General features: G+C 44.1%; 1 protein-coding gene and 1 long non-coding RNA gene across 2 annotated transcripts in view; both read left to right on the forward strand.

The window, feature by feature from the left end:
- SYNPR (synaptoporin) overlaps nucleotides 1-14,592 on the forward strand; it is a 170,691-nt gene that overhangs the window by 5,715 nt on the left and 150,384 nt on the right. The gene's annotated exons all lie outside the window — the stretch shown is intronic.
- LOC123374998 lies at nucleotides 5,403-11,725 on the forward strand. Its single transcript, XR_006581277.1, has 5 exons — nucleotides 5,403-5,571; nucleotides 5,917-6,082; nucleotides 8,069-8,264; nucleotides 9,716-9,832; nucleotides 11,595-11,725. It is a non-coding gene; the product is annotated as an uncharacterized LOC123374998 (long non-coding RNA).

Genomic DNA, 14,592 nt, shown 5'->3' on the forward strand with positions numbered 1-14,592 from the left:
CACAAATATATGGCATTATTGTAGACAGAATTATTTGTAAATACGAGGTTTTTTTTAAAGTGCTTCTTAATGTTAGCCAAGTCTTGATGGATTTCTGCTTTTGCACATGCAAAAGTTCACCCTCAAATGTGACGTAACTTCTTGACATTTTCATAGTTCTATCTATAAAAAAAAGTATGAATCGAAGTATCATTTTTAATATCTACACCCAAACAGTGAAATTGCTGCAGGTTTAGGAGCCCAGGGTGCTATGGTTGCCTTGGTCATCACGTGTATATTGTTTTTGTTGTTTTTAAAGCCTATGTAGTAAACTCAAGTCTGGAGAATCAAGTGTCATGGTGGTCTTGTCTACACTAGGCATATTTCTGAGTTTTCCCACCAGTTCAGTGTCCCCAGCAAGGCCTGGTCTATACCAGGGGGTGGGAGGGGATCAAGCTAAGATACGTCGACTTCAGCTACGCTATTCTCGTAGCTGAAGTTGCGTATCTTAGATCGGAATCACTTATTTTGCATCCTCGCGGCGCTGGATCGACAGCCGCCGCTCCCCCGTCGACTTTGCTTCCGCCTCTCGCACTGCTGGAGTTCAGCAGTCGACGGGAGAGTGATTGGGCATCGATTTATCACGTCCACACTACACGGATAAATTGATCCGTTGCTACCCGCCAATCTGGTGGGTAGTGTAGATGTACCCTAAGAGCCCTAGTGTAGAGAAGGTGCTAAGTACCTTCCTGATGTGAACAGGATATAGACAGCACCTGGCTACTTGGAGCCCATTCTGCACTCATATGGTGACAACGGTGGGGCCATTTTTGCACACACACACAAAAAAAAAGCCTAGTGTAGATACTCCCCTAGTGTAAGCAGCTGCTGTTTTTACCAGGGAGTGACTACGTCATTTACATAAATCATAAGGCCAGATTTTCAAAAGTGCTCAGCATGTAAGTCCACCTCCCAACATTGCCACTGATGGGGTTCCATCGGTGGTGAATTAATCGGTATTTTTACAGCATGTTAATTAGTGACAGAAACCCCTGCAATGTCAATCAGAATGGGTATGTATTTGTGACTTTAATCTGCCCGCACTGTAATGTTCTGAAAAATGATCACTAGGTGTTTTGGACGAGACAATGGGCATTTGGACATTAAAATGCTTAGTGAACCTAAAATAAAGTACAGGATTTATGAGTTCAGATAAACATTATATATGAGCATCTTTATTATATGTGGCTGAGATTTCCAAAGCTGCGAAGGGCAATTGGGCATCCAGTCTGCCCAATTTCTAGTGGGAATTGTGCATTCCACTTCCCAGGTCATCATCAGCACTCCCTAGGTCAGCTGACTGGTCAGCCTGCAGGGCCGGGGCAAGGCCGCTTCTATCAGTCTGTCACGAGTCACATTTGCCTTGACTTTGTAGTCTTTTGACTATGCCTTGCAAACATTACATAGATCTATGATACGAAGTCAAAGCTCTTGACGGACTGGTAGCAACAGCCTTGCTTTTGCCTCAGTGACAGGGCATAAATTCAGCTGGAGCTGTCCAGAGCGGAGTGCCAGTAAATATTTTCGACCCCCGTGGAGCTTTTATAGCATGCTGGGGGCAGGGGGATTGCGGGGGCCCCCGGGAAATACTCTGAGAATTTAAGCCCTGCTCAATGCTGTTCGTCAGTTGACCCATAGAGTGCTTTAGTCCAATTGTTTTGCTTGATATATGAAAGGACATCGGAGCTGAATGCTACCCAGTGTGTCCTGAAAAACCATCAGGAGAGATGGGCCTAGAAAAACATGTCAGCCTGGATACTTTGGGTCGTGATGGTGAAGGTTAGCATCTGCTTTAATTAAGATATTTCTGGATAGCAAGTTATTCTACAGACTGTATTACAGACCCATCATTTTTCAAGCAGCCTCAAGCCATCCTTTACATTTCCCTGTGCAAGTTTGATTTCTGCCCTCCAATAAGGCAGATATCCAACCACCTGATCTGTGCAAAAGGGGAACTTACAAATGGAGGGCCTGTAATGGAAACTGTGTCAGACGGCCCACAGCACAGCACTGTTGAGCTCAGCAGGGCTACACATGGATTTGCCAGGGTTGATCCAAGTGCAAGGTTGGGGCCAGGGCCGACCCTAGACCCAATGGCATCCCAAGCAAGGAGCATCGTCAGCACCCCCTGCTCCATATGTTAAACTTCTGAATACCTTATTTTTTTATTGCATTTGTAGCCCATTTCATGACTTTGCATGATTTAAATGCATGATTTATCCCTGTCATATAAGACCATACATTTGCATGCTAGGATCTGTTAATCTGTATTTATTCATGCCAAGAAGTAATGGTATTTCTTTTATAGTGTTCCATAGATAGGGGTTCTATAGATATCTGTGGTGTCTTATTAAATATGTCCTTTATTAGCAGCTACTCACACTCTTCAAGTCTTAAAACACAAGTACACTTTCACAATTACACAATAAAACAAGGTTCATAATATATCAGCTGGGCTCTCACGTCGCTTCGTTCTTGTATCTCACTGACTGTCTGGTGATGCCCTTTGCCTTATATACCCGGGAGGGCTTGGCTGACAACATCCTAGGAGGCTCAAGGAAAATGTAGTTTTCAAAGTCTGGAAGGTTTTACAAGATTCTTCAAAGCTCCAGAACATTCTAGGAGGTTGGTGACAAACGAATCCGCAAGTAACCGGAAACCTGTTACTTCCAACATTCCATTTTTCCTTTTGTCGCCAACAACAAAAATAGCAGTCGGAGCCCAGCACCCCTCAAGTCTGGCACCCAGGCAGTCGTCTGCCCCTAATTCTATCCCAGAAGAGGGATATTTGACCCTCATGCATTTAGAGCAGTGGTTTTAACGTAGCCTTGTTGTCTGCCTGGTGATACTTACGCTACGCTAGCAGCCAGATACTCCATTAGGAATTAGGCCCTGACTAAAGGTTGGGAAGCTGTGGCCCCTGCCCCACAGATCTGACACAGGCAGGATCAGGGAGAGAGATGGAATAAACATGTGTCAAGCTGTCCGTTAGTGGCTCAAAAGCAGGCGTACCAACCTCAGGGTAGACTGTTAAAAAGCAGGGCATAAACATTAAACTGGTGGTGAGTTCTACACTTAGATTTCACCAACCAATTATCAAGTGTAAATCCCTCACACACTATAATACACTATAAAGTGGTCACAGACAGTCGCCTGGGTACTCCGGTCTATTTTGCTACCCAGGTAAGCTTGTCTCTCTGAGAGCTGGTCCCTTTCACCAAAAGTCACAATACTATTCAGGGGCTTTTTATTCCTTCCCCCCTTCAGTTTCATGTTGCAAACTTAGCTGATGGGAAGAATTCACTTGCACCTCTCCTCTTCGTGGGGCTGGGGGCACCCAGCGGGGAGAGCAATCAACAATGCCTTTTGTCCTCTGATGTGCAGCAATGGGTCTTCTGTGTTGGGCAGGACCTAATGCCTTCTGTTGGAAGCCAGCATTTCACACTAATTCATGCCCCTTTCCGGTCTGGTGATTTACACAGCTACAGAGGCTTACAATGCAAATGCTCAGCTATTACCTTGTAACATGGGATACAGATGTCATAAGTGAGATTAATGCAGGCAGCAACTTACAAAGCATTCAATCGAGTCTAAACAATGAGCACGTTTTTATAATTCTAATACCTGTTTTAACAATACTTATATACGCGGGTGAGCCAGACTCTTTCCAGCTATGTGTTTGTCAGTATCCACGTGAGGCATGGGGACCTTGGCATAAGCTGGCACCTCGTTTGCCAGTGTTACAATGTGCAGTGTTAAAAGTGAATATGAAACCATGTACAGTATTTTAATAGACTTATGTAAGTGTCACATGAGTCGCTGTGACCTCTAAGCATCATTAACTGGTTGATTTCTTTTAGGCAGCATGGCATAATGTCATGTTGACTGTAAAGCATTAAGGGTTCTCTCATAGTGTGCTTAAATGACTTGACAAAGGTCACAGGGTGAGTCACAGAGAAATCAGCCCTTTTAAAATTCTAAAGTGAGCATGGACAAAATAGGTTTTATGGATTTCAAAGTAGTTTTTTTTTGATGATGATGATTTGAACATAAATTGGAGGCATGTGATTTCTGGTCTGAATGGTTGTCTTGTGTTTAGTGTTTAATTAAAAAAGTACGGTTGACAAGAGACAGTGGGATCAGTATTGATTTAATTCCTTCAGTAACTTTAAAATTAAAAATGTCTGGGTACAAATGCCTTTTCCCTTTAGTATTTGCTATATTATTTCATCTGTCTTGAGATGAGACCTTAAAGTGCTTTCACCAATAGAGAACATAGTTGTTTACTGTATGTCTCTCTGTCTTGAGATACAAAGTATTTGGAACTGTTTTTGATAGTGTTCATCAGACAGTCAACAGAAAAACGTATAATGAGAGGACCGAGACAAACAGTCTGCTAGATTTAGCTACATTCCTCTTTGCTTTTGTGGCTATAACCTGTAGGCAGCAACCATACCTAAGGAAATATTCAATCGAATAAAGACTAGGGAAGATCATTCTTTCCTGGTGTTATGCTCTGCATTTAAAAAGAAATGCATCGCAGCTGATAATAAGCATTTCTTTGAATAGCTAACTCCCTGCCTTGAATGACGGAACTAGCCAGACCATCTATAATAATGCCTCTTGTGACTCCTAATAACTTTATATAGAGAGCTGGTTGTGAATTTTTTGAGGGGGCATATCAGGTTTGATGACTCTTCCATTAGGAAGGTTTCTCAGGTCCAGGATGAAGTATATTTGGGGGCGAGGGGAAGAGGGTTAGAACGCTCATCTGAGTCTCCCACATCTCAGTAAGTGCCATAACCACAGAGCCAAGAAACATGGCAGCACAAAATAGGAAACTCTTTGGAGTTATGTGGTCCCTGTTTGTTTCAGTAGGAGTTTGTCAATGAAACTGGTGAGATCTGTTTTTGGTGAGGCTTCTTTTTGATGGAAGAAAAGCTGGTATTATCACCGTGTGTGTGAACGTTCTAAGCATTCAGAATAGGGGCTGAGGAGAGAGGCTGATTAATGCTAAATGTTTATTATATATGCAAGTCAAGAGTCTGTGAAGGGAAGAGCAAAAATTATTTGACTTTCAATGAAGAGGCATGGGGACGGAGAACTGTGTCATTAGACACGCAACGGTAATATGTATCAGAAGGATTCTTGCCAATTTGTATCAGGGAGATGCTTCAGCCATTTCTTTCCTATAAATTGACATCTGCATAATTTCAGCCACTGGGTAAAAAGCCTTGCAAATTGACATCTGTGGGTGCAGATCCTGCACAAAGGGCTGAGGACGGCTGGGAAGTAAGAGCAAGCTGCTACTGTTACGATTTGAAACCCGAGTTCTGGATCCCTGACTTGAAGGCCCTGGTAACTCTGGTTACGTTAACATGTTTTGTGCGGCGAGTCGCCTAGCAATCCAAGGAGAAGGCATTCGTTCCCCCAGCCTCCGTATGTACATCTGCCAGAGAGAAAGGAATCCTCCAGTCACTTTTTGCTGAAGCAATCACCTGGTAGTACAGAAAGCATGTGATACTGGCCCAGGTACAGTACTGTGGGAATCCTAACATTCAGTTCCACACACATGCAAATTCAGTCTTTCCCCTTTTGCATTAGAGGCAGTTAAATGTCGTAACAGGACAGTAAAGCAATACATAAAATAGTGCGCAGCCACCTTTCTATTTGGTCAGTCACATGACTTCTAAACAAGGGTGCATATAACTTGTATATTTTAATCTTCCGACAGCGTCTAAAATTACTGTAAAAAGTACCAAAGGTCCCACAACGTGCTGTGTGGATGTGCTGCTTCTAAAGTGTCTTGTTAAGAATGGCATATGTACCGCAAATGTGACATAGTTGCTAAGGTGACGGCATGTTTTTATTTGGCAGAAACAAGAGTACTGAACATAGGCAAACTGCTTCATTTAATCTGCATTATTTACTCTTATGGCCGTTGTGGGCACCATTTCATCAGCAGAAGCTTTTTCACATTCAGAAGATTTTATTTTCTTAATCAGAATGACCGGCACCTTCCCCGCTCACCCTCTTTAAGCAGGTGCTTATAGTGCGCATAATTATGGATTTTTCAGTGGCTCTAATTGTGATGCAAAATGTTGTATTGTAGTAAGTTTGGCAATAGGATACTTTCAACTAAGGAAGTTTTTCCAAAGAAGTATCACACAGTATAAAGAACTATAAGCTGTTTCTTCATTAGCAGACCATGGGTATCTGTGCATATTCAACTGAGCATCTGATTTGTGTGCATGTATAACTTTCCTAATCCTAGCTGGGTGTGTAATCTTTGGGTGGGCTAGAGTTCACTTCATTGCCCCCAAAACCCCAACTCCCATAGAAAAGTAGCTGGAGACTCAGAGTTCAGTCTCTAAGGATTTTCAGCAAGGATTGCATAGGGTCAACCTCCCCACATTCAAGTCCCAAAAGGAACTAAAGAAATGAATTCAATTAAATAACTTTATAAAATCTTATGATAAAGAAACAAATAATCTTATTTTCATAGCATAACATAGCTATTTTATAATCCACACACATTATCTTCACAGTTATACATAAACATAAAGAAAACAAAATTAAAATCTGAACAGTTCAGTACCCACAGAAACACAGTGAGAAGAAACTGAGAGTTCCCCAAAGCTTCGGTTTAGTTCATCTAAGTCTCAGTTAGCGTCTTTGATCACCAAATCTGTACAGTTTGCTGAGTCTAAAACAACATCTTCCCTCCACTTGCTTGTAGGAATCTTCAGCTGGAATCCATGCAGACTCGTCCTCTGCTGAAATCACTGCTAGCCAGTCACCTAACTGATTAACCAACCACTCAGCTAAGTGTATAGATTTAAAGAAAACCCTGCTGCAAAATGCTTCAGAGTTAGGGACACCCGCTGGCTTCCTGCTCCTGGGCTCAGCTTCTCCCAACTCACACAGGACACATGGTCCCCTGCAAAGCAGCTGCCCTGACTGCTCGCCCTCATGGAGTCTGACCCCAGCAGCAGGGAACCTATTGGAGCAGACCCAACACTACCACACCCAAATCCAGAAGCTTCGGGATTTGGAGTGCTTCATCTGCCTAACAACAGTAAAAAAAAAAAAACAAAAAAACCCCAATGACCTAGACACAACTCACTCCTCACAATGGGTCTCTTGAGATATCTCCCTATTAGGCACATGGGTTACAGGTGCCTGTGCAAAGCCCAGTTTGAGCATGCGCTTGGAGGTTCATGCACACTAATGCACATAGATTTCCAAGACAGAGTTAAATAGTTGCATGCTTACATTGCTCAGAGTCCGTGCGGTCCATATTAAACAAATGGAAGTATAGCAAGTCCTCCAGTGAGAAGGTGCTTATGGTATACAGGTGTAATGTCCAGTGTATGTGAAAGGGGAATCAGGCCCCGTATCTCTAGAATGACATGGTGTTTAACCTGGAGCATTAGACCAAGGTGTGGGAGCAGAAATCTGTGGAACACAAAGCTCTCACTAGGTTCACGCACAGTTTCAGAAGACAGGATGTGTACACATCCAGAACCAATGTTCGAAATAAATCGGATATGATTGCCTGGTGAAACCGCTGGCCTGTCAACTTGATCTTTATTCCATGAGAAATACCAGAAAGTGCTGCAGACATTCAAGTAGAATAGTCATTTAGAAATGCATGAAAGCACAGTATTGAGGGAGAAAATTCCCCCAAAATTCCACAAAGAGAGGAATCCTGTCTAAAATCCTTGATCTTTTATACCCAGTAGGAAGATCTACAGTGGCACTTCAGTGGAGTTTTGATTTAAAAAAAAAAAATTGGTTATATTGTACGGGCGTTTTAGCTTCCTTTTCTGCTAATGTTAATGCTTTGCCTTAATGTAAAATTCCTTGGCTGATGCAAATCCACCATTTCTGTGGTTTGAAATTATAAAATGCAGCTCAGAACTTATACTGCTGTGCAGCAGTTGGATATCTGAATGGGACCCAGTATTTGGCTGTATGTATTTGTTACATATTGATTGTTTCCATCATCTTTTTTTATTGCCATAAGGAGTTAAGCAAGCATGTGGTTCCTGAGTCACACCCTGGATGTAGGAGAGTTCATGGGAGCAGCATCTCTGAGCTGGGATGCAGCAGGAATTACCTTGTACTATGGAAAGCTAGTTGGGAAACATGCCATATCAGAAGATTTGCCAGACGTCTTCACCTTGTCTCTTCCTTTCTGGGCTCAGTCAGCTTTGTGCCAGGTATTAACAACTATATGTAAAAAACTGCTCACTGGGTGTTCTTGATGCCTTCTGCTGGCACCTTATCTATTGCCTAACTATTGACATCTATACAGGTATCTCTTTTTGTTGTGCACTCTCGTAATGCCTGGGGGGATAGAAGGGGTGAGTAACCTGGCTTGAGGTGGGCTTTGTGGAGTCTGCATCCTGACAGAATCAAGGCCCATAGAATGTAGCTTGCTGCAACTCAAAATAAATAGCATAGAAGTGTATTAAGCTTCCTTGCCAATCCACTAGTTAATTAGCTTGTGTTATGCCTCCTGAAAAACCAATCAGGCAATCTTCATCGCAGGTATTTTCTTGTGACTGTAGGTGGCTCATGGCTGACAGATGGCACCTATTATTGCCCCGCTAATGATGCTACTGTGCTCAGAGTCCGAGTTGTAATACTCCAGGAAACGTCTTGTGCTTGATGTTCCTATATGGCCAACAAACTTAGTGTTTCCAGGAACGCTGGACTCCAAGCACAGCCCCTCCCGGTCTGACATTTGTCCGTGGTAGTGAAACTGCATGTGGGGTGTGCAATAAGTCGGATGGTAAGAAGCAGCAGTTGTTCTAGCTGCAGGCACTAAATATTGTGCTTTTTTACCCTCCTGCATGAGACAGGTTTACAGCTCCTTGGCTGAAAGGTGAACAGCAAGTGAACATCTTTAGTATGCCCTTCTCTGCTCCTTTACAGTGCAGAAAGTTGGACTCAAAAGTTTTTTTCAAAAGTTTATTTCCCCCTTTTTTTTAACCTTAGAACTATCTGCAATATTAAGTCCCGATTTCCTTGTTTTCACTAAAGAAGAAAAGAAATGGAGTGGGATGGTTTTATCTATCTGGACTGAAACTGGAGGAGCCACTGCGCTCTCCGCCCCCAAAATGAGCCTGGGGGATTCTGAATCTTTCAGAGAGAGTTTTTCTCCCAACTGTTGGGGAATTGGAGGTGATGAGGTTTCTAATTAAAATACACATTCAAAACAATGGGCTCCAAACAGTCTGACTAAACAACTTCTCCATTCTCAGAGGAGGACTGGGATAGTTGGGGCTCAGGCTTCAGTCTGTGGTGTCATATTGTGGTGTTGCACTAACAGAATGTGGGTTTCTTTCTGTCTCCTCTATTGGCTAGTTCACATCAGAGGTCTATGCATGTGCTAGTGCTTCTACTGCAGGGAGTTTGTTCTTTAACTTAAGTGGTGGAGGCTCATACTTCTGGTTCTGAAGGTGCTGGGTTCAACCTCCCCTGTCAGTCTGGAGAAGTTACTTTATGTTGTCCTAGTCCCTCCTACCTGCCAAAGCATCCTCTTGCAAAAATAAAACACGGCAATCAAGCTTTGATGTTTTGAATATTAAAAAAATTGAGAAAGTAAAATTACAAAATAAAAAAGTTGAGGTTTGTATGTGACAGATGCCTTGTTTTCTGTGCCCAGGGATTGACCCAGGGCCCTCTGCAGCAACACACATCAACTTCTATAGCTAGAGTTTAAGAAGCAGCCTCTGTACATGGGAGTTATAACATGCACATCTGTGTGTTGGGCACTGAAAGGGTATGTGACTCACTTTGACTTGTTGGTTACAAGTGCTTTTATATTAGGGTGACCAGATTTTATAGGGACAGTTCCAATTTTTGGGGCTTCTTCTTATATAGGCTCCTATTACCCCCCACCCCATCCCGATTTTTCACACTTGCTGTCTGGTCACCCTATTTTATATGGTGCTTTATTCATCTTTAGGTTTTTAAAATGGTTCACAAAGGGCAGAAGGTATCATTATCCCATTATTGTCTGCAGTGCTGCGGGAGCCGTATTGGTCCCAGGATAATAGAGAGACAAAGGTGGGTGAGGTAATATCTTTTACTAGACCAACTTCTGTTGGTGAGAGGCACAAGCTTTCGAGCTTGTCTGAAGAAGAGCTGTTTGTAAGCTCGAAAACTTGTCTCATCAACAGAAGTTGGTCCAGTAAAAGAGATTACCTCCCCCACCTTATCTCTCTATTGTCCCCATTATACAGCTGGAGAAACTGAATGATAGAGACACAATTGACTAGCCCAAGATCAGACAGTAGGTCAGTGGCAGAGTAGGGAAGTGTCTAGTGGACTCTGCATCATAAATAAACACAAAAAGAGCACAAATCACTTTTTTTTTGCTTTGTAATTCATCTTCAGCCAGTTTTAGCCATTAGATGTAGTTTGCATCTGCCATAAATCCATGACTCTCCACCAACATTTCTCCTCTTCACCAGCAGCACAATGGTTACAGTTGATTCGTGCTGTTTGTTCTTTTGCCTTTGTCTTATTGTTCACTTTAATGAAACTCTGCACTGGACTTAGGGTGGTCTCTCGAACACAGACAACATTTTGGATAAGGCTCCGATGTGACAGTAAAGGCTGTGACGTGCCAGGGCTGTAATGTGTGAAAGTGGTTTTATCACAATTATTCAAACTGAAGAAATGAGTGAAGAAATGCTTCCTCAGGGCATTGCTTCCCTCACCGACAGCTGGCATAACACGCCCGGGGTGCAAGCAAGAGCAACTTGTGCAGGGAACCTTGACACACCATGACCCCTCCCCACGCTCTGTAAGCAAAAGCAACTTCCTTGACCGCACGCACGTCCCCAGTCTGTACTGGGGGCTTGTTCGTGGACGGCTCTGAGCACTTCTTTGAGTGCTGAGTGGGTGCCCACAATGGGGCTCACCCCAAAACCAGTGAGTCCTTTGATTCTTGTAGGATGGGGCCCTCGGTGATGAGGACACATCTTCTGAGTTGGGCAAAAGGTGAGAAATGACCCAGGCTCACTCCTGCCTTGAGGGATAACATTTCCTGCATTTAGCTGCGTGTTTAGGTAGAGATTAAAAGAAAAAAAAATCACTTGTTTACTCTGGCAGCGAACTAGTGTTGAATCTGAACAGGTATTCAACCTCCCCAGAGCAAGAGTGGTATGTGGTTAGAAGTTGGGACTGTACCGAAGCACCAGGGGAGGATGTTCATATCAAGGACAGATGGGGGTGGGGGCAATCCTGAGGGAACTACACCTGAGATTGTGGGGGAGTGTTAGATTCAGTGGGGTCACAGCCACATGTCTGAGACTCCAGATGCTCTGCAGCAGGGACTGCCTCTGTGTTTCTACAGCACCTTTCACAATGGGGCCTTGATCCTCTTTGGAGGCTTTGGCTGCTGCTACCATATAAATGTTTATTAATGAATGAAAAGTGTTGGAAAATTGGGCAGTTTCTACACTCATTATTTGAGGCCTGTAATTTGAATATCTCTCCAAAATCAAAGGCAAATGTGTGGTTTTTTTTAAATCCAGCTTCTGATCAATCCAGCAAAATCCTCATGATTATCATCTACAAGGAGGGCAAGAGCATATGAGTCGAATTTCGATCCCAGTTTCAAATAAGATGCCTGCCAACAGATTAAACAATATGTGCCTTCCTGCTTAATTTTAACATTTTAATTAAATTTTTTGCTGCTGTGTCTCTTTGATCTCAGCGAGTTGATAAATGCAGTGTCGCTTAGTGTGTTAGAACAGTATTTTATGCTAATCTTGCATAAAGAAGCAGGGATGCATTTGAGTGTGAATGGTTCTTAAGGTGTAGAAGATGCACTTTGCCAAGCATTGAATGTAGCACAAAATGACCTTTCAAACTGATGACTAGAGATGGGTGCATAAGGAGAAACTATTCATGAACATTTTGGAGATTTCTAAAGCTACATCTGCACCAGGGGTTGGCAACTTCTGGCACGCGGCTCGCCCGGGTAAGCATCTTGGTGGGCCGGGCCAGTTTGTTTACCTGCTCTGTCAGCAGGTTCGGCCGACCGCGGCTCCCGCTGGCCGCAATTCACCGTCCCAGGCCAATGGGGGCAGCGGGAAGCAGCGCGGACGAGGGATGTGCTGGCCTCCGCTTCCCACCTCAGCAATTGGCTTGGGACAGCGAACCGCGGCCAGTGGGAGCCGTGATCGGCCGAACCTGCTGACGCAGCAGGTAAAGAAACTGGCCCGGCCCACCGGGGTGCTTACACTGGTGAGCTGCATGCCAGAGGTGACCCCTAGTCTACACTATGGTCTTAAATCGACCTATGTTAGGTCGACTTACAGCCACCGCATTAATTACCGCAGTGGCCGATGCCCACACTACTCTCCTGTTGGTGGTGTGCGTCCTCACCAGGAGCGCTTCCACTGAATGAAGAGGGGCAGTGTGGGGGACTGAGAGTCCCCTCAGTTCAACGCAGTTCCCCACCAGGAGCCCAGCTGCCCCCCACCTCGGCTTCTGCCTTCCTGCTCCCAGCTGGCAGTTGTGGGGAGGGTTGTGGGGAAGCCGCCCAGGGCTTCTTGTTTCTGGCAGAGAGATCTGTGCCCAGAGTCTGGTCAGCTGCCATGCTCCCAGCCAGGAGTGGAGAGCCAGGACCCCAGGGGGCTGTATGGGTCCCGGGGGGGGGGCAGGGAGTCTGGGCACCAGCCCAAGCTGGGAACCTGGGTGTCAGCCCAGATTGGAGCGGAGACCCGGCAGCAGCCCAGCTGGGGAGCCGGGAGCCGGCTTTCTTGTCAATTTCATGGCTCCGCGTTTCAGTGTGTACACCTCCGCTGTTCTGTCGATGAAAGCTGACTTGTTGACAAAACTGTAGACAAGGCCTTAGTAGAAATTTGCTTTGACCACATTTGCTGCTCTTTTTATGAGCGTTGCTGAAAGGTAACGTTCTGCTTATACTATTATTTGTGAAAAGATTTCAGGCTCAGAGACGAGATTGGCTTATTTGTGAAACAGAATTCATTTCCTATAAATTCAGGTCCTCCAACTGGGGAACAGAAACAACACCACGTGACTTTGATGACCAGCTTGTCTATTGAATACTCTCAGTGGACAGTTTGAGGGTATTCCACAGTCTGGGATTTGTTCGCACAGAAAAATTAATCTGGCTACTTCAAATTGTGAGCCAATTAGTAAAAACCTCAATCTCTTTGGAGATGAAGTGTACATGGACAAAAAAGGGTTAAATTCACCAAGTGACGAGTTGGTACCCGGTGCTCTCAGCTCCATTGATGAGCAGGCTGTGCAAATAAAGGAAGAGAAATAAGCCATCCAATAATGTGTTAAACTTTAATAGCAAAGAACTGTATTCTAATGGGCTTCCCCGTTTCCATGCAGGTGGCTGGGGTTTGAGAGAGGCAGGGGAGTAGAGAATGTGGAAACTGAAAGAAAGTTCTTGGGAGTGGAGTAGGGTGGGGGGGGGTGATATAGCCCGTAACAAGCTCTTAGGGGAACAGACACAATTGCATGAAGGCTCCAGCTGGATTAAAATGAGATGTTGGTAAATGTTTTCTCTCTCCTGTCCCCCACAGGGAAAATTTTAAACAAACTGAAAAATAATTCATTTTCTGTCTAGATTTTCAATGGAAAACTTCAATTTTTTTGGCGTACCAAAATATTTCCACTGGAATAGAATGTTTCAGCCAAAACTGAAATATTTTACTTTGGGAATGTGGCTGTGGTGGGTCTCATAGTTTGAGTGTCATGCTCCCATTCTCTGTGGGCTGCCTGGTTGGACTACATCTCCCATGATGCACCATGGCTTCCTTCTTTTGGAGAAGGGAGGTGGTATATCAGGGGTAGGCAACCTATGGCACGGGTGCCGAAGGCGGCACGTGAGCTGATTTTCAGTGGCACTCACACTGCCTGGGTCCTGGCCACCAGTCCGGGGGGCTCTGCATTTTAATTTAATTTTAAATGAAACTTCTTAAACATTTTAAAAGCCTTATTTACTTTACATACAACAATAGTTTAGTTATATATTATAGATTTCTAGAAAGAGACCTAAAAACATTAAAATGTATTACTGGCATGTGAAACCTTAAATTAGAGTGAATAAATGAAGATTCGGCACACCACTTCCGAAAGGTTGCCGATCCCTGTGGTATATCCTGGGAATCCCTGGCCACGATGCATCATGGGAGATGTAGTCTGGTTAGGGACAGCTGCCTATAGGGGAGAATGAGGCTCCTGAATTGCATTCAGATGCTTTAGATCTTTGACTGTAATATGTGCCCAACCTTTACATGGTCAGAGCAGGTGTTTTTCAGAGCATTATGGATCCAGCATAATTCAAAGTCAATAGAAGGGAATCGCTTGTGTTATGCACTACTTGGCCTGCTACCTCAGTTCACTGGGTTTTCTACATTCCCACTGCTCCAGTGTTAGGCTCTCATTCACGGCAGTTCGCTCTACAATCAGAGCACCTGATCCAGCGCAGAATCTGTGTTTCCATATTGGTTTAGCCCTGAGAGACAATAGATGCTGGCTTCAGGGCCG

Source organism: Mauremys mutica, chromosome 7 (genome assembly GCF_020497125.1).
Source record: "Mauremys mutica isolate MM-2020 ecotype Southern chromosome 7, ASM2049712v1, whole genome shotgun sequence".
NCBI lineage: Eukaryota > Metazoa > Chordata > Testudines > Geoemydidae > Mauremys > Mauremys mutica.